Below are 20,655 nucleotides of genomic sequence, written 5' to 3'. Positions count from 1 at the left end.
ATTCCAGTATTTCCTGGATAGACACTGAGCAATACGCTTCCCTATTCGGCCGTCGTCTCCTGGTGGAAAGGGCTCCATCATGCACCCCCATGGCCTGGACACCGAGACGCTCCCAAAAGGTGAATGAATGAGTGAGTGAATGAAAAAAATACTGATTATGCGACCTTTCTAGCCAGGCTTTACTCTTGCTTGGTCAAAGAGAGGTTTAAAGAGAAATAATTTCTCCCAGAGACTAACAAATGTTTGGACTGAAACAACATCAATAATAATGCTAATGAATTACTTTGTGAATGGAAAGGGCTTTATAAATACTTCGGAGCCAGTATATTTCTTTGCAAACTGTACAGTTCTGTACCCACATAGGGCTTTCCTTACAGTTTCAGTCCAGCTCAGCATTCCTGCTACCGTGACTTGCAGGCTGGGGAGGCTGGGAAGAGGGAACATAATGGATTGGAGGCAACATCTCAGCCAAAGAACAAAAGGTGGGGAGGCACACAGGGCACACTGGATGATTTCATTGGTATAGATTCATTCAGGGAAGTCTCTTCCCTTCTTTGCTGCCTCCGAAGCCCCTGGACCCCTAAGTGCCCAGCCAAAGCCCTTCATTAGAATTTCTCAGAACTAGGGGTGGGTTGGAAAAAGGTCAAGATCTACCAGTCTGCCTGCCTGGTGAGGGGAGCGGGGGCATTCCTTTAGAAGTCACCTGGAAACAACAGGGCGGGTGACATTTGGGATTCAGATCGGAGAAGGAGTGAAAGGGGATTTCAGAGACGTTAGGGAGTGACCCAGCCTGTCTTAGATTGGGTTCCCCTAAAGCAGAACCCCAGACAAGGACGTGGGTACAAGTCATTTATTTGGGAGGTAATCCTGGGAAGCAGGAATGAGGGAGGCAGGAAAGTAGCCAGTTGCTGCTATGGACAACTGAGGTTCCATCCAGCCATCCCTTTGCTTACTATGTACACTCATTCATCCAGAGGATGGGTGGCTGGAGCACTTATCCACCAACCCCCATTCCCCCAGGGGTTGAGCTTTGCCCCAGGGGGCATTCATTCCCTCACATCTCTGCACTATACCTGTGGTGGGCTGAGCAAGAGATGGGGGGGCCTCCAAAAAAGCCTTGAGGTAGACAAATTAAGAGGCTGGCCAGGCACTCGAGGGAGGACACTGTCAGTGCGCATGGGCTCTGTGCACCACAGCTACAGCCAAGAGGAGGGAGATGGAGTGTGGCACAGGGCACCCGCAGCATCTCCCACCCTCCGCTGTCCCTGATGTTCTCCAGCCTCAGTGCCTGAACTCGATGGCCCTTCCTTTTTTTTCCTCCCTTCCTTCCTTGGGGAGAGAAAGGCTCAAATGAAGAGCCTGCCTGGCTCCTTCCAGACGGAAGATGCTGGGAGAGCCTTTAAGCCAGATTCCCTTATTCTAAGATTCTAAGAGTTGTCTGCAGTTTTGTGACAGTGGCCCTAGAATGCAGACTCTGCCCTTCCAAGGTTCTAGAACTTTCAAGATTCCACAAAATGGGGAGGGGGGTTCTGCTTTTGGACTTGTGTGGTCTCTGCCACCAGGCCTCGGGACCCCAGATAGGCTGCTGGGAGCAGGCACCAGCTTAGAGGAAAGCCCCACATGCCCCTGTCTTCAGGCCTGCTAGGACAGGTGAAGCCTCATTCATAATGGATTCCGTTGCTTGGCAAGCAGGGGGCTGCAGATGTGCAGGGGTGGAGAGGGCACCCTGGAGAGACCCTTCTGTTCCCTCCGAGGAAGGAGCTGCCTCTGCCAGCCTGCAGGCCCCAACACCTGGCAACACCCACACCAGCACCGCCTCCCTCACCACACATCCCCTCCCCGGCCTGGTTTCCTCTTCTTCTCCTGAGCAAGGAGCCAATTTTCGCTCAGCGATCCTTTACCAACTGCCTAGGACGTGCCAAGTGCTAGGTTAAGCATTTGAAACCTCTATCACGGATCGGGACCTCCATAAGCAAGATTATGGGGCGTGAGATATTTATTAGGGACCCACATGTGTGAAAGGGAAGGGAGGAAGCAGGATAGGATCAGTGAAATCAACCGATCGGAGCTCCACAAAGCCTCCGAGCACTGCCTGGCAGGACCATTCTGCATCTGCCCAAATGGCCGAACCTTCAAACCCCTCGGCTTAGTCACCATGTTGCGGGCTGCCAGGGAAAGGGAGTGACCTCGCGGGCCACAGGCTCTCTCCGTAGCAGAGGCGGACCTGGAAGAGCCAGGGGAGGCAGGCTGTCTGCCAGCCGCAGTCCCCACGCCGGGCAGCAAGCCCTTCCCTGAAGGGGTGTCTGAGCAGCCGTTCATTTTGTCCACCACAACAGAGGTGATCCCATGGGGTACAACCCATCCGGGCAGGAATTAACAAACTTGTTTTACAGATGACTTCGCAGAGGTTGAATCCAGAGAGAGCAGCTTGCCCACAGCAGCTTTCAAAAAGGAAGCGAGAGTTGGAAGCCAGGTCGGTCCATGGTCCAAATCTTATGGTCTCCTCGCCATAGGATAGCTGTCCTTGGCTCGTGGGATGCATTTTACCCATTTCCTGTAGGTGCAAATGGTAACTCAATGGGGAGCACCAAAGATGTCTTCCCCGACCTTCACCCCCACAAAGCGTCCTCAGCCTCCTTTTCCGCTCATCTTTTCCCTTTCCCCTCTTCTACCTTTAACACCCACCTCCTCCCCTACTCTCAGTCCGCCTGGTCTGTGTGGATCTCCACCTCCTGTTCCAGGACGAAGCATGTGACCAGGCTTGGCCAATCAGTGCATCACATTCCCTTAGCTGGGTAATTGGTCCATAACTATCCCATGGCGGGAGGAAGACCCAATCAGAGTGAGCCCGAAGACTGTTGCAGTAACTGCCAGAAAAATCTTGCCCTTTCTAACTGCACTTGAACCTGCAATGGTGTAGAACTGTTGCTGTTAGTTTTATTCATCCCTGTGTCACAAGCCACCCCCAAACTTAGTGCTTAAAGCAACAAGGACTTATTATTTCTTATGGTTCTGCTGGTTGACAGTCATTCCATACCTGTTGGCTGGGGTCACTGATGTGGCTGCATTCGGCTGTGGCTGGACTGGGGGCGGGGGATAGGGGTTAGGGAGGTAGGAGTGGTTAGCCCCAAATGCGGGTAATAAAAAGGAGCAATTTTTGCTGAATTTAAAAATGATAACACTATGAGTCAATCTGCTTTTTATCATCACTGTGTGCTGCCGATCCTAAACGATGTTAGTGCTAAATACATCCCCCCAATAAGACTACCTCCATCCCTGCCCCTCTGCCTGCCCCCCTCCGCCCCCAGCCAGTACAAAGGCCTCTCTCGGAGCCTGGAATCTTTGCTATGATTGTTAACTGGGGCACCTCAGTTCTCCTCTGTGTAGCCTTTATTCCCATGTGCCATTGTCATCTTCTCCAAACTCTTCATGAGGTCTTTCTCTTCTGCATGAGGTCTTTCTCTTCTCCAGGTTAGCCTGGACTTCCTCACAGCATGGCAGCAGGAGCCCGAGAGGGAGCACGCCAGCTGTATAAGAGCTCATAAAGCCTCTCCTTGATCACATATGCTCATCTTTCATTGGCCAAAGCAAGTCAAATGGTCAAACCCTGCATTATATGTAGAAGGGGACCCCCAAGGGCATGACTCCTGGGAAGCATGGTTCATTATGAGCCGCCAATGTAGCAGTCTACCCCTTGGGGGTTGTCTACAATCTGGAAAAGGAGGGTCAAACAGAGCCATGAGCTGTGGGTTGGATCAGGCAGGGTCCCTAAGGAGACAGAGGCACTTACACTGTAATTTCAGAAGACTACAGTAAAGGAGCTACTTGCAAAGGTGTCAGCAGTTTTTAGGGAATTCACAAAGGATGGTTCCTTTGGGCTAGTGGTAGAGGAGATCCTTGAACTCCCCTTGATCTGAAGGTCAAGAACAGGATGTGGTTCCTAGAATCCAGAGAGAGGAGCTGTGCTCTCAGGGAGAGCTACCTGATATGAGCTGGGGCCTTAGGCAGAGGGAGATGGCAGGGAGGAACCGGGAGGGAGAAATAGCCTACTTCCACCTTCCTCCCTCTAATTGCCTGCCATTGCTTCCCATTGGCTAAACCCTATGGAAACCAGAGGGCAGGGGAGCTTGCTGACACACTCCATGCAGGTCAGCCTCCCAGCCCCAGAGCTGAGAGGATCAGGGTGGAGAGCAGCTCTAAGGAAGATATAGGTCCAGTGCTAAGCACCCCTCTTGGGAAACCGGAAAATGAAGCGGCACAGGTCCGAGATGCTAGGTGGAAAGACAAGATCCTGAAGATATCATCTGGGCTCCTGACCAGCAGAGGTGGAAGCAGCTCTATTCCTGCGCTTTTTACCTATGTAAACTACTAAACGCTTTTTTTCCCCCCACAGGCCAGTCTACATTGGTTTCTGTCTCGTGCAAACTCAAGGTCTCTGACTGATATACTCCCACTGAGGAGCTGGCCCTTGAATGGAATTAAAGTGGAATTTACATTTCACTCTGACCAGAGTCCTAAGAAGGCCAGAGGGCAATGAACATTGGAGGTGAGGCTGGGAGAGGTTGAAGGATTGGGACAGGCCATCTGGCTCATTAGCTGTAGAGATGGGATCCAACCCCTACCCCCATGTCAATGTTCCAGCCACATTTAGCCACTCTGTTTCCTGAATATGCCATATCTCTTGCCTCTGGATCCTTACTGGGTTGAATAGTGTCCCCCTCCCTTAAAAAGCCAAGTCTTAACCCCAAGCACCTGCACATGTAAGCTTATTTGGAAATGGGATTGTGGAAACTGGAATCAATATAGGATCTTGAGAGCATCCTTGACTTAGGGTGGGCTCTAAATTACAGTGACAGGAGCCCTTAGAAAGGAAAAGGATATTTGTGTCAGAGTTACAGAGGGGAGGACATGTGAAGACAGAGAGCAGTGGTAGAGACCAGAATGCTGCATCTCTAAGACAAAGAATGTCAAGGCTTGCCTACCACCATGAGAAGCTAGGAAAGACACATAACAGAGATTCTTTCTCAGAGCTCCAGAAATTACCAGCCCTGCTGATGTCTTGAATTTGGACTTCTGGCCTCTAGAACTGTGAGAGAAGAAGTTTTGTGATTTTGGATTACCGAGTTTGTAGTAATTTGTAATGGCAGCCCTAGGAAACTAATACAGGAACTTTGCACATGCCATTCTATTGGCCTGTATGATAATCCTCTTCTCTTTCCCAGGCCTGCACTCCACTCTGCCCTTTGGGGTTTATAGGCAAACAAACCTGCATGGAAGAGAGGGAACCTTTCAAAGAATCACTCACACTGCCCCTTCACATGTCTTTCTTTGCCCTAGAGATCTCAGTTCAAGTGTTACCTCCTCCAGGAAGACTTCCCTGATGTTCCTACCCTTCTCTGTGGGTCCCCCTGACTGCCTCTGCCACAATTGTGCTGGCATTATCTATTGACATGGCATGTTTTTCAGTCCTCCATTGGACTGGACACCTGCTCAAAGGCGGGGACTATACATGATTCCTCTTTGTGGCTGCAGCTGTGCCTAACACAGGTCCAACCACAGCAGGGATATTCACTAATGTTTGCTGCATGGATAAATGAGTGCATGTTCAGTTCCCCTCCAGTTCTGCTCTAACTATGGACCCCTGCCCGTCAGGGGAGTAACCCTTTCTGGGAGCATGTGTGAAATAGCTCATGCTCACCAGTGGTGGGTGGGGGCAGGACACCCACCCTTGGGTTCAGCCATAGCTTAGCTCAGCCCTCCTACCCGTGATGCCAAGGCCCTGTCAGAGGCATGACAAACAGCTTGGCTGATGGCTTATAATGTCAGCGATGATGGAAACAGGGAGGCGATGGCTGAAAGAATGGGTTGGGGACGCTTGTCATAACTTTATTTGTGGGAGGTGAGTTCCTGTCGGCCTGGTGATGGATGGTGCCTGGGCAGGCACAGTGCAGACCCTGCCACGGCATCTCCCCTTTCTCTCTAAGCCAAATGACTTTGGGGATGAAAAATGACTTTCTTGGGAGGATCAGGGAAGGGGGGAACCTTTAGGAGAAGGGGACCATGTGGTCAGACTTGGGAACGACTTTTGCTTTCCTGCCTACTCCAGCCTGATAGTGTCCTTTCTCACCCCCTTCCTTCTGAGGAGTTATTGTTAATAATCCCAGACACCTTACCTGCCTTAATCTTCAAAACTGCCTAAAAAGGAATGTGTACCTTTGCAGATGAGGAAGCTGAGGCTTGAAAAGAGGAAGGGTAATACCCAAAGTTGCCTGGGAAGGAAGGGGCAGACCTGGGATCTGAACCTGGATCCAATTTCTCCAAACCCTGGCCTAAGTGCGTAATGATGTAACAGAGACCATGTATGTAGCATGTGCTAAGTTCTTTGGAAGCCCAGTGAAGAGAGTAATTAATTGGATGGGAAGAAAGTCAGGGAAGACTGCCTAGAAGAGAAGATATTTGAGTTGATTCTTGCACAGTGAATAAAATGAGAGCTGGGAGAGAAAGAATGTATTAGGGATTGGGGAGGGAAACGAAAGGAGCAGCATACACTTTTGTTTGCCTGCCCCAGAGCAGTCACTGCCCTCTTTCTCCCTCCTAACAGAGCCACAAGCATTATTAAACCATTTGTGAAATTTCCATTTACCTTGTGAGTGACTGGTTTGGAAACAGGAATGGGAACAATTCTGGCCAATGAGATATAAAGAATGTTTCCTCAAGGACTTTTGGGAAGTCTGGGAAAGATTTTCTTATTCTCAAACGAAGAGCCTCTTTTGACGGATGTGGTCCAGTACCAGCCTCCGGTACCGGATGCCTGGAGGTGTGGCAGCCATATTGTGACCAGGTAGGGAAACTGACAAACTAATGAAGGCTCAGTGGGAAGATGGGCGGGGCTTCACTGAGCAGCTGAATTAATGGCTCCTCCAGCCACCAAGCCTTGGAACTTAATCTTTGAGTTGATACACAGTTTCTCACTGTTAATCAGCTAAGTTGGTGGTTTTGGTTTTGCAGCCTACAGCGCTCTGACAGATTCAGGCCCTAAGAAGGATACCAAGCCTAGGGCGCCTGGCTGGCTCAGTGGGTTAAGACTTTGCCTTCTGCTCAAGTCATGATTCCAGGGTCTTGGGATTGAACACCATATCGGGCTCTCTGTTCAGCAGGGAGCCTGCTTCCCCCTCTCTCTCTGCCTGCCTCTCTGCCTCCTTGTGGTCTCTGTCTGTCAAATAAATAAATAAAATCTTAAAAAAAAAAAAAAAGGATACTAAGCCACACTGTTGTTTCCAGAGCTCAGGCTTGGATAAGAGACAAAGCCAAGGTTAAAGGTATAGGCTTTGCAGTTACACAGAGCTGGCTTCAAGTCCCAGCTTGGCCACTTCCTAGTTGGGTGACTTTAGGCAAGTCACTTAATGTCTGTGGAATTCAATTCCTGGGAATGACAATGATACTCATATCACAGGATTCTGATCATAAAATAAGGTAAGGCAGAAAAAGGGCTGCTTAGGACAGGGCAGGGTGCATAGTAAGTACTCATTATGTCACCTTGGTAATGGCCATTACTATCATTATTGAATTTTTTGGCTTCCGTGGAAGAATATTCCCTCATATACTCAGCCTAACACACACACTCACCCTAACACTAACACTCGCCCTAGCAGTTGGCTGATGCCCAGTAGCTCAAATCCAGTTCCCATTGTACTGTGATTGTGTAGGTTTTGAGATCTTGGAGCTGCATTCCGAGCTGGAGGAGGAGAACGGAAGTGCTGGAGTCACGTTTTGGCAGGAGTTATCATGGGAAGGGTTGAGGTTCTGCGGCCAAAGGTCAGCCCCAGACGGGCCTACATAAGAGACTTTCCCCTTGGCCAAGGCTGTTTGGACCTTTCACATCCTCAAGCAACTAAATTATTCTGCATCCTAAGGTCAATGATAGCCGTGAGAAGTAGGCGTCACCAAAGAAGAAGTATATACCAGGCAGAAGGATCAGCAAGCAGGTCTCCCCACCAACCCAGGCCTTACCAACAGATACTCTTGTTGCCAACAGACAGTAAAGTGAAACCCTAGGCCTGCCTCACACTCTTTGAGCCTCTTTGGCTTGGGTCAAGCCTCTGCTCTCCCGCAGAGAGGGAGATTCTCTCTTTGGTTCCCCACCATTGCTTGTGGTGGTGGTTTTCATTTCTGTAGAGGCACCCCTTGGACTTAATTCTGAAGTCAGTATTTCCAAGTGTTGAGGATGTCCTTGGTGGTCTGGGCCTACTTTCATCCTGCTGTACCTGCCTCTACCCACATGGCTCCCAAAGAAGCAGACATGTTTTTCCTTGGCTCTACCCCTCTGATCACAATTAATTGAGCTAGAGGTGGACACCCGACTGGAACTAACCAGTCCAAAAACTTCCATTGGATTTTCATTTATTTTATTTTATTTTATTTTTTTAAGATTTACTTATTTATCTGAGAGAGAGAGAGAAATCATGCAAAGGGAGGGGCAGAAGGAGAGAGAGAGAATCTCAAGCAGACTCCCTGCGGAGCACCAGGCCCAAGTGGGGGCTCAGTCTCACGAGCCTGAGATCATGACCTGAGCCAAAACCAAGAGTCTCACACTTAACCAACAGTACCGCCCAGGTAGCCCTCCATGGGGTTTTTAGACCTAGAGAGAGAGCCAATAGCTTTCTTTGTTTTCAAAAAAAAAAAAAAAGATTTATTTATTTGTTTTAGAAAAGAGAGAGAGAGAGAATGTTTGTCCATGAGCAGGGGGAGGGGCAGAAGGGGAGGGAGAGAGGAAGCAGACTCCTTGCTGAGCATGGAGCCCCATGAGGAGCTCGCTGTCACACCCTGAGATCCTGACCTGAGCCAAAACCAGGAGTTAGATGCTTAACTAACTGAGCCACCTGGGTGGCCCTAACCAATCTCTTTCTAAGGTAGAAGATGTGGGATTTCAATCTGGAGGCTACGGGTAGTCATACTTCCCAGCACGTGGAATGAGTCAGAATGCAATGTGAGAGCATTAGGAAAGCAGAGAGAGATGCTGACCGAATGGGCCTGACACCCTCTGAGCCCATAATGCCTGGTTTCCTGAGGCCCAAAGGGGACCACTACCTGGACTCAGCCAGGAGTAGTCAATCTTTCTTCAGTAGCAGGAGCCAATACGTTCTCGTTGGACTTCTGTCCCAATGACAAGAACCTTGACTGACACCCTCCAACACCCTTGTGCTGCCCAGGGCCTCCTAGCCTCTTCCAACGTTTCAGGGTCTCCTTATGACCACCACCCTCTTTCTATTTCCAACCCAGGCCAGCTCCTGAGGCCCTGGCATGGCTTCTGCCCTTCTTGTCCCAGTCACTCCCCCTGGGTGACCTCATTCACCTCCATGGCTCAGCCTCAACAACCTGGGCGTACTTGTAGCTTCTCAGCTTCTCAACTTCTTTGCTCCATTCTGGACCCCATCTGAGCTCCAGGCTTTTCAAACATGGTGGAGCAAAGTTGATCACCTTAACAGTGGGCATCAGAATTCTTCCTGAAAACAACTATTTGGGTTGAACGGATGCCTTGATGAGCCTCCTTAGGGGCAGGTAAAACCCCTTAGGGCACTTAGGGCAAACACGAAGATGTCCGGTGAGGTGGCCGGAAGGTGATGAGGTGGGATGCTGCTCCCTAAGGGCCAGGGGGGAAGAATTTGTCATTTGGGATGCTGAATGTTTAGGGGAAAGAAGTGATCAGTGGCAGGGGTGAGAAACCAGGGGGAGGGAGACCAAGGTATGAGGCTGGATGCCGTGTTAAGGAACGGCCAAGAGAGAGAAACACCCACTCCCCACTCCAGGAGCCTCGGGATCCCCCAACATATTGAAAACGGGGGATTTCTTATCTGAAGGAATTTCTTATATAGTAGTTAAGAGAGCATATACAAGGTTTACACTGCTTTATCTGAAATCTGGCTAGACCTGGCTGTGTGACCCTGGGCTAGTTACCTAACTCCTCTGAGCCTTGACTCATCATCTGTATGATGGGAATAGAGTATTTTTTAGGATTAAGTAAGTGCTTGGCATGTGTTGGGCCTTGGAACAACAACATCAACAACAAATAATTGAAGTTCAGAGTGTTTAAGGACTCATCCGAGGTCACTGGGTCAACTAGTAGTGGGGAGGGCAGACTGCAGACCCAAGAATGCCTGATCTCAGAGGATCTCAGAATCCCTCCCTGAAGGTAGCTTCATGCAGACAGGACGAAGGCCAGGGCTTACAAGCTCAGTGTTGGGTTTCTGGCAGCTGAATCCTTGCCCCCAGGTGCTGGCTCAGCCCACTGTGGCTGAGAGTTGACTTTGCTCCCCCCCCAACCCCCCCCCACTCTCCCCACTTTTGCTCCTCCTTGCTCTCCTGGACAGTATTTCCCTGGGGCTCCCGTTACCAATTTGCAGAGCGAAGCCACGCACAGGCAGTTCAAGGGTGGTGTGAGCTCAGTGGCTCTGGTATTGTTTTTAATTCAATATTTTGTCCCTGTGCGCCAGACTCCTTTATTGGATGAGAACACTGTTATTGAATCCTGCCCCGCAGGAGAAAACGCAGGCTTCCCTGAACGATGGCAGCTAGGTTGTTCTAGAGTCTGATGAGTCAAGGCAGGGCGAGAAGACAGCAGAGAGTTCCAGAAAATCTGGTGGTTACAAGCTGTTCTGTGACATGCACAAAAATATTAACATATGTATTCTTGACCTTTTCCCTTGCCCTCCCTTCTAGGGAGGACAGAGCCCAGGAGGCAGCCTTCACATCGCCCTCTTCCTTTTTCCTGCACATCCGCTGTATATTTGGATCCTGCAGAGTTTTTCCCGCCTCTATTCCCTGTGCCCAGTGCCACTAAGTTCAAACTCCGATCATCTCCTGTACTGTCAACTGGTCTACGCCATCCTCCCCTGCTGCCCTCAAACCTATTGCCCTTATGATGGATGATCTTCATGGGGATCTCCTAAAAGATAAGGATTCAGATGTTCAGTTTTATTTGGGAAGTGGTCCTGGGAAGCACTGGTGTGCAAGTGAAAGAAGAACAGGGAAGGGAAGGCAAAGCGTTACACTGTGGGCACCTGGGGTTGACCTCACTGGGCACTTCCGGGAGCCAGTGAACAACACGTGTTGTAGCTCAGGGGTATCCCGTCTGAGGAGTGAGGGATGTGGGCATTTATCTTCTAAGTTCATCAGGTGGAGCACTGTTCCGGAGACGGGGAAGGGTATTCATTCTCTGGCATCTCTAACCTGTTCTACAGGCAAGCAAAGCAGGTTCCAGTGGTCAAAGAAAGTCCTTGGGTAAAGAACACAGGTGCTGGCATTTGGAACTGAAAATCTGCTCAATGTACACTGAAATGTAAGGAAGGGCAAGGGTGTATGGATGGGAAGCACTGACAAGATACATCCTTTGACTGAAAGCCCCCTGATGGATTCCCTTTGCTCTTTGGGTTAAAGATCCCAATACTTTGCTATGTTCTACAAGGTCTCAGTGGGCTGGGCCCCTGCCCACCTCTGCTGCTTTCCCTCACCCCTTCCTCCCTCTCTCTCTCTCTCTGGGCTTCAGCCTTCCTGGCCTTTTCTCTATTCCTCAAATGTGCTTTGTCTCACCACAGGGCATTTGCACATGCTGATCTCACTGCCTGGTCCTTCCACATCGCCTAGATAATCCTCCATATCCTTTAGGTCTCTAGGTCACACAATTCCATCTCCCATGCTGGTTATGTTTCCTCAGTTCTCCATTGAGACAACTGGATTCCTTCTCTTCTGGGTATATATTTGTGTGATTATGCAGTAGTATCTCTCTTTCTTACCAGACTCTGAATTCCAGAGCCCAAGAGACTGCCTGGTGTATAGCAAGAATTTGATAAATATTTTGTTGACTGAATGAATGCATGAATGAAGGTTCTATGGAGGCCTTTCTTGTGCCAATTGGAATACTGGGTATAGAGATGAATTTAAAAGAAACTAAGAGGGGGTTGTCTGGGTGGCTCAGTTGGTTGAGCATCTGCCTTCAGCTCAGGTCATGACCCCAGAGTCCTGGGATTGAGTCCAGCCTGCGTCTCCCTCTCCCTTTGTCCCTTCCCCCAACTCATGCATTCTCTCTCGCTCTCTCAAAACTAAATAAATAAAATCTTAAAAAAAAGAAAGAAACTAAGAGTCTAAGATCATAACAGGAGGGCCATCATTGCAGGGAGGAGGCAGGGGAGAGGCAGACAAGATTCCACAGGGAAGGATAAGAAAAGAGAGATTGGCTGGTGGTGTGTAGATTATACAGTGGAACTAGAAATGGGTGAGGAGAATAGTTAGCACATTTTCATGTTTGCTACTCAATAATGGCCCTTTGCAGTTTCACCAGGAACTTTTCAAGGTTTGTTTGGTTTCTGTGTGTGTGGTTTCTTTTTGCATGTCACCTTTTATGAAGACTGGCCCAAGGCAGCTCTCTTCCTGTGGTCCAAACCTGTGTATTCTGTGCGTTCCATCAGTATCACAATTTGGTGAAAAGATCACTTTTGAGTCACACTAACTTGGGTTTGAATCCTGGCTCAACTCTTTCTTGCTGTGTGGCCTCGGGCAGATCACTTACCCTCTCTGTGTGTTGGTTTTCTCCTCTGTAAGGAAAGGGTAATCTTCTGGCTTTGTGTGGTTGTTGGGAGGCTCAGGGACCCAACAGAGGCCAGTGCCTGATACGTGGTTTGGATGTTTGATAAATAATGCTATTATTGCCCAAACATAGCCCATGACTTCATAAACAGCATTAACTGAGCACCTACTCTATGCCAGGCATATTCATTCATATCGAATCCTCAGCAACATTGTGAGGTAAGTGTTTGAGGAAGACAGCTCAGAGTTCACTGAATCTTACCCCTTCTCCTTCTTGAGCCCACAGACAGACCACATTTCTTAATTTTCTTGTGCATTGTAGTATCCATGTGACTACTTTCTGGACAGTGGATGAGGGCAGGTATGAAATGCCCCACTTCCAAGCTAGGATCCTGTATATATTACCTCTCTCCTGGGTCTCCATGCTCTCTCATTTCACCCACTAGCTGGAGACGATGTCCCTCAAGACTCCAGGGGATGAAAAGCCACAGAGTGGAAAGAAACTGGATGACTGCATTAATGTATAAGAGGCCATGTGCCAAACATCCTCTTCTGACTACTTTATGAGCAAGAAATAAACATCCATTTTCTTATTTATTACAGAAATTAGAGAGCTTTGATTATTCCACTATTTTTACCCACATTTGAAAGATGATGGAAAAGAGTCTCTAGAAGGTGAAGTGACTTGCCCAGGGTTGTACAGGCAGGAGCTGCGAAGCCAGGATTTGGACTCCAGAACTTACCAGAATGTAACTGATGTTGCTTTCCTCTTAGTTAGCTTTCAATAAATATTTGTTGAATGGATACAATTAAGAGTCTTGATTCCCTAGCCTTCATGTTGAGAACCTAGGGGAAAAGTAGCATAAAGATAAATGGCACAGTGGCAAAAAAAAGAAAGAAAGGAAAAGAAAAATCAAGATGTGTGGATCTCCTTTACTATATTGTAAGTTTCTGGAAGGCATAAACTTTATTGTACTCATTTTTTAAAAGATTTAAATTAATTAAAAGAGAGTGGGAGTGGAGAAGGGACAAAGGGAGAAGGAGAGAGAGAATCTGAAGGAGACTCCATGCTGAGTATGGAGCCTGATGGGGGTCTTGATCTCAAGACCCTGAGATCATGACAGGAGCAGAAATCAAGAGTCGGATGGTTATTCGATGGAGCTACCTAGGCGCCCCTTTATTGTGCTCTTTTAAAAATATTTCCTAGCCCCTGTCACAGTGCTTGATACATTGTGGGTGCTCAAATACGGCCCCTCAGCTGAACTGTCACAAATAGCACAACCTGGGTGTTCCCCCAACATTTTTAGATGGTGGAGAAATACCTCGAAATCACAGTCCTTTTTGCAGAATACCATGAAATAGTGACAAATTAATTTTAAAATGAGTGAATATATAATGTGCAAAAATCACATACCATCTTGCACTCTACCAGAAAAAGTGGAAGCAGGTACTAAAGCTGGGGGGAAATGCATTGGGGAATAATTTAAAATAAAGGCAATTCTTCCCATTAACCCTTCTCTCCATGAACTGGCCTACAACTTCCCGACTTCCACGGTTGAATTTTAGAACAGCTGGGTCCAGTTCATAGAAGTGTTCCATGGGAGCATGATTTGAAAACCACTGGATGAGTTGGTTAGAATAAGAGGGGCAAATTTATTAATGGACAAACTTCCTGTTTTCATACTTGCTAGTTAGCTGCTTAATACCCACCGGTGGCCTCCTTAGAGCAAGACAACAGGACTGTGTGACCCACTCAGGAGGTCATGGCACCTTCTGGGTCCTGCAGCTTCTGGAGTGCAAGAGAGCAATGCCCTGGACAGGGCAGCAGGGGCAGCAGGGGCAGCAGTGAGGTTCCTTCCAGTGACAATGGGGAGGGGGCGTGGGGGGGCAGATGACAATGAAGAGGCTGGAGCAGAGGATCCCTTGAGAGGATCATCCAGGAGTACACCTGGGCTTATGTGCACCCAGAAAAACTCAGTCATTTATGGGAGCTCTGCTGACAGACTTATACTGGTGGACAGAGGAGCTCTGAGTCAGAGATGTTACTTAATGGCAATGGGACATCATTTATATGCCCAGGATGTCAACCTTGGGGAAATTTTAGGCCTTTGGAATATATATAAATGGATGTATACAGATTTTCTTTTCGAAGCCAAAATTTGAAACTGAAGAGATGGATCAGTTGTTTTCTTGATGTATGTTTTTCATAGCACCATTTCCAGGGGCTGCCAATGATGGGAATGTCACTCTTTGGTACCTAAGCTGCTTTGATTTTGTTTATCTATTGTTGCATGGTAAAATACCTAAAAAGTTAGGTTAAAACACCAAAGCATTTATTAGCTCACTGTTTCTGTGGATGAGGAAGTTAGGAGCAGCCTAGATAGGTGATTCTGGCTCCCATGTTTCAAGGGGTGGCTGTGAAGATATCATCCCGGGTTGCAGTCATCTGAAAGCTTAACTGGAATCAGAGGCTCCACTTCCAGGATGGACCCAGTGAATCTCACTTCCTGGCATTCATTCCCTGTATAGTCCCTTCCCACGATGAAAGGTCTGGCCTGTGTCACCTATGGAATATTGCAGAAATGATGGGCTACAATTTCTGAGACTAGGTCACAAAAGACATTGCAGTTTCCACCTGGTGTTGGTCTTTCTCGGATGACTTGTTCTTGGGGAAACCAGTCACCATGTTATGAGAACACTCGGGCAGCCAGATAGAGAGATCCATGTGGCAAGGTCTCTGGCCAAGAACCAGTGTCAACCTTTGGGTAAGCCATCTTGGAAGTGACTGGCATCTTGACTACAATCTCAGGAGTGACCTTTATCCAGAAATATCCTGCTAAGCGGCTTCCAAATTCCTGATCCACAAAAACTGTGTGATATAATAAATGTCCATTGTTCTTTTAAGCCATTATATTTTGGGATAACTTGTTACACAGCAATTTATAACTAATATACATTCTTAGTGCTAAGGCTCAGTAATAAACAAATGCTTCAGCTCACTGGTTAAGGAGACTGCTTATTTCCCAAGCCAGAAGTGATCTTGACCAATATTCTTTCACTGACCCCCAAATAGTAATTGCATAAATAGTTCTCTCCATCTCTTATCACGAAAGTATCTCTGGAAAGTCTGACTCATGAGGACCATTGGTCTGTAGCATTAATGAGTGAAGTCCCTCAAAATTAGGGGTTTATTAAAGTCATTACACTGCTTTTTTGTTTTGTTTTGTTTTTCATTTTTAGAGAAAGAGCAAGAGAGAGCAAGCAAGGTGGTGGGCAGAGGGGGAGAGAGAGAGAGAGAATCCCAAGCAAGCTCCATGCTGTGTGGAGCCTGCTGAGGGCCTCTATCCCACAACCCTAAGATCATGACCTGAACCAAAATCAATAGTTGGACACCTAACCAACTGAGCCACCCAGGTGTCCCGAAAGTGATTACATTCTTATGAGCCATTGTGAGTGCTGGTTTTCATAGCTTTTCCAGTCATACATATTTGACTGCAAAATCCTTTTTTTATGCAATGGACATAGTTGGTCCCTACCTGCATCCTTGCTTCCTTCATTCCTAATTCCTAAGAAAAAGGCTCAGAAAAGGATGATCTCTCTTATTCTTCTTGTTGTTGTGCCTGGAACTGCTGCTGCCATCCTGTTGGCAGAAGAATAATAAAATGAGCTCCAACCTATCCTTCTTCCAGCTTCTACATTATCAACTCACCAATCAGTCTCTCATCTCTACTTCTGTCTGCACCCACACCAGCCCCCACCTTGGATTTTTTTTGAAGCAAATTCTAGTTTTCATATTATTTCATATATAGATTTCATATATAGATTTTAGTATGTATCTTTGAAAGTATTTTAGTATGTATCTTCCAACAGCATAATCCAATTCTATCATCACATGTCAACAAAACTCGAAATAATTCCTTTTCTTTGCATATCCATGACCGTTGAGTTCTTACTTGGCTCACAGTATATCTAAGAATATAAATTCTTGTATCTAATTAAGACCAAGGTTTTCTGGGAGAGAGAATTACTCTTTAGCATTCAACAATCATCTGTGCCTGGATCATAAGTATTGGTACCATTTGAAAGGTTAACTGAGCCTAGATTCCTGCTGTGAAATGCATGGTCAGACAGGCTTGGTTTGGGGTATTGCCAGTTACTAACTCTGACTGTAGGTAAGTAACTAAATTCTCTACATTTCAGTTTTTACAACTATTTAAAAATATTAGAGTGGAGAGGATCCAGGGATTTGGATTGGGGTGATGAACCCCAGCAATTGCATTCTGCCCCCCAGAAAACATATTCCCCTTTCCACTGCCTACCCTGTAACTCTTCCCCACTCATTCAGTGCCTAAATAGAGGAGTTACTGTTACATGTTTCCAATCAACCCACAATTGCAGGGTAGGAACTCAATATTGGTGATAAATATACTTTATGAGTGTTTTTTGAGGATATTTTCTTAAAGGCTGTTCCAATAAATAATTTACTGAGGCAATGAAAGATGGAGGAAGCTACTCTGATTACATCTTGGAGCACCTAAAGCTTGAAGTATAAGGAAGCTAGGCAACCCACAGCTATTTAAAAACTTTATGGAAGGGATAATGCTTCCAAGTTACATTTTTTAAAAAGATTACATTTCAGCAGTTGGTCTCTTGGGTGGTGCCCTTCTCCTGTCTCTGTGGATTCCACTCTGAAATCATCATCATCATCACCATGTTTCTGGACTGCTTGGTGCATAGTTCATAGCTGCCTCCCCCCCCCCATTGTTAGTTTTTTTGAGGTATAATTGACATAACATCATATTAGTTTCAGGTATATTAGGTAAAGATTTGATATTTACATATATTGCAGAATGATCACCATGATAAGTACAGTTGACTTCCATCATTTTACATAGTTACAAAAAACGTTTTTTTTGTAATGAAAAATTTAAAGATCCACTCTCCTAGTTATTTGCAAATAGGCAGTACCATATTAACTACAATCACCAAGCTATTCTTACATCCCCGTGACATTCATTTTATAACCAAAAATTTGTAAATTTGTAAATTTTTCCCCCTTCACCCATTTCTCTGACCCCCCCATCCCCCACCTCAGGCAGTCACCAATATCAACAAGCTATTTTGTTTTTTAGATTCCACATATAAGTGAGATCATATGGTATTTATCTCCTTCTGTTTGACTTATTTCACTTAGCATACACTGTAGCTCTTCTGAGCTTCCATTTCACATCTTTAAAATTGGAATAGCATAGCAGTAGGATTTAGGGTAGGGATTTGAAGGTGTTAGTATTATTGGTTGGAATGAGTCAATCTGTAGATTGATTGGCTCATCCATTAAACCAGCCACTAGTTAATGAGTGCCAATTAAATGCTAGGTATTGTGTTAGATTCTGGGGTTATTATGGTGAACAATCCAGCAATCTCTGGCTTTTTGGAGCTGAGAATATGGAAGGGAAAACAGACTTCAAATGAAAAGCAAATAAATATAGAAACACCAATCACGAATGTTCTGAAGATAATAGTTAGAAATGCTGATAGAGAATCTTGAGGGAAGCAGAGAGACTGCTTAGATCTTGTAAGTCAGAGGAGACTCCTTTGATACAGTGACCTTAGCTGAGACCTGAAGGATGGGTCTCTCAAACCTTATCCTCTGGAGATTCCCAAGAAAGTACTAATGAACCCTCTCATCAAGATTAAATTGAAGTGCCCTAGTATGATATTCAAGATCCTCCATGATTAGGACTGCCATAACATACAGGATGCCCAGTTAAATTTGAATTTCAGATGAGCAACAAAAAAGTTTTAATACATTACTAAATATTGCATGGAACATATTCATACTAAAAAATTTCATTGTTTAACTGAAATTCAAATTTAACTGAATATCTTAAATTTTTATGCATTAAATTTGGCAACCTTATTCAAGATCTTCCCCAGACACCCTCTCCTGCCTTACTTCCCATTTTTTCCTCTGTATATCCTATGCCTCGTCTACAAGAAGTGTTCCAACTTCTATGTCTTTGCTTACGCTTCTTCCTCTGCCTGGGTCACCAGTTTACCACTATATCTTTTTGGCAAACTCTTCTCATCCTTTAAACCCCAGTCCAAATGGCACCTTCTCTGGGAGACCTTCCTTGGCAGAGTACTTTAGCCATGCTGCAGGGTGCTCACCGAATCTGATTTTCATGGGGTTTGCCTTATGATTCTGTGTTTTAACACTGGTCTTTAAAGACACACAGACAAGATTGAATGCAAAAGAAAGGGCATAGGAATGATCTAATTTTTCCTGCTTCTCTGCTCGTTCAATTCCCACTTAACTCCCCATAACATTAAGACCAAACAGTTTCGGAGTACTTTTCTGCACCTGCTAAGTGCTTTGCGTGCAGCGTCTTATATAAATTCCCTGTAATCTTATGAGGTCAGTGCAATTGAATACCCACTTGAGGGCAAGGGGATGAGGCATGTAGAGGTGAAGCTGGCTGACAATGTTTCCACAGCTGTAAAATGGGGATCATAACACTATGTTCCTCATTAGGCTTTCTCCAACTAAAATATGGGTTCCAAGAGGGCAGGAACTCGTTTTCATACAACCTTCTGCATCTTCAGAGCCTAGAGTTGTGTTGATCATGGAGGAGGCACTGAGCAAATGCTTGTTAAACAAATGAATGAGTCTCCTTATAGATGAAGAGACCACAATTTAGAGAGAGAAAGTAACTTACCAGAGAGCAGACAAGTAGATGCAGTGGAACTTTGAGGAGAATCAGAGTCAGTGGTGTATTGGTAAATGTGTAACAACCAGCTCTCTGAAACACCAGTAACCCTGTAGCATTTGTTTGTAACACTTGTTTGGTTTTCATGGTGTAAATACTCCCACCGTGGCCAATTTCAAGCAACCAACCTGAGGTCAACTTGAAAATTTCCTGAAAATTTAATCATAGGTTCTTGCTAGCTTATTTATACAAGCTGGCTCCAGAACACCAAGTACTGGGACATAATTCTAAAGGTTACACAGTTCCAAAAGGTACATTGCCACCTTTATTCATCCTGTCTCCTTGAATTAGGCACAGTACATTCAGCTAAGGGAGGTAGGAGGGGGAGGACATTCAAATAATTCAGTTCAAAACAGATTGCGTAGGTGATTCTTTAAGAACATAAACCCAATTGCAAAACTTTCTTGCTTAAAAATTTTTGATTTATTTCTGGAGTGCCTAGGAGGCTCAGTGGGTTAAAACCTCTGCCTTTGGCTCAGGTGGATCTCAGGGTCCTGGGATCAAGCCCCAAGTTGGGATCTCTGCTCAGCAGGAGCCTGCTTCCCCCTCTCTCTCTGCCTGCCTCCCTGCCTACTTGCGATCTCTCTCTCTCTGTCAAATAAAATTTAAAAATTTTTTTTTCAATTTATTCCCAATGCTCTTCGCATAAACCCAGTCTCCTTACCATGGCCCATAAAGGCCATCATTAAACCTCCTCCTGTGCCAAGCACAGTACTAGGCTTTTTGTACCAGGATATAATGGTGAGCATGACAGACACAGTTCCTGCCCTCATGGAGACTGTGTCCAGTAAATAAGGCTGTCAATAAACAAGTGATCAACCACTAAGTAGAAAATTACAGATGGAGATCTGTGTGCCACAGAGGAGGTACTGGGAAAGAGAATTATGAGGAATAAGAAGGAGTTGCTTACTTGGACTAAAGATGGGTTGAGAAAGGCTACTTTAAGAAAGTGACCTTTGAGACATGAAGGATGAGAAGGAGTTGGATGACGTATGGGGCTGGTGGCCAGGAAGAAGAGGAGAAGATTTGGCTCTTTGAAAAGTTCTATAGGAATAACTTATGTATAATTGGAGATAAGCAGAGCTGAGATGGGGAGGGTACTGTGGTCAGAATGTTTGTATCACACCAAAATCCATAAATGGAAATCCTAACCTTCAAGGTGATGGTATTAGGAAGTGGGGCTTTCAGGAGTTGATTAGGTCATAAGGGTGGAGTCCTCATGAATGGGATCAGTGCTTTTCTAAGAGGATGTAGAAATATCACTTAGCCCTTTATCTGTGAGGACATAGTGAGAAAGTCTGTGAAC

The sequence above is a fragment of the Mustela lutreola genome, chromosome 9 (genome assembly GCF_030435805.1).
Source record: "Mustela lutreola isolate mMusLut2 chromosome 9, mMusLut2.pri, whole genome shotgun sequence".
Lineage (NCBI taxonomy): Eukaryota > Metazoa > Chordata > Mammalia > Carnivora > Mustelidae > Mustela > Mustela lutreola.
Note: the sequence above shows the minus strand (reverse complement) of the source record.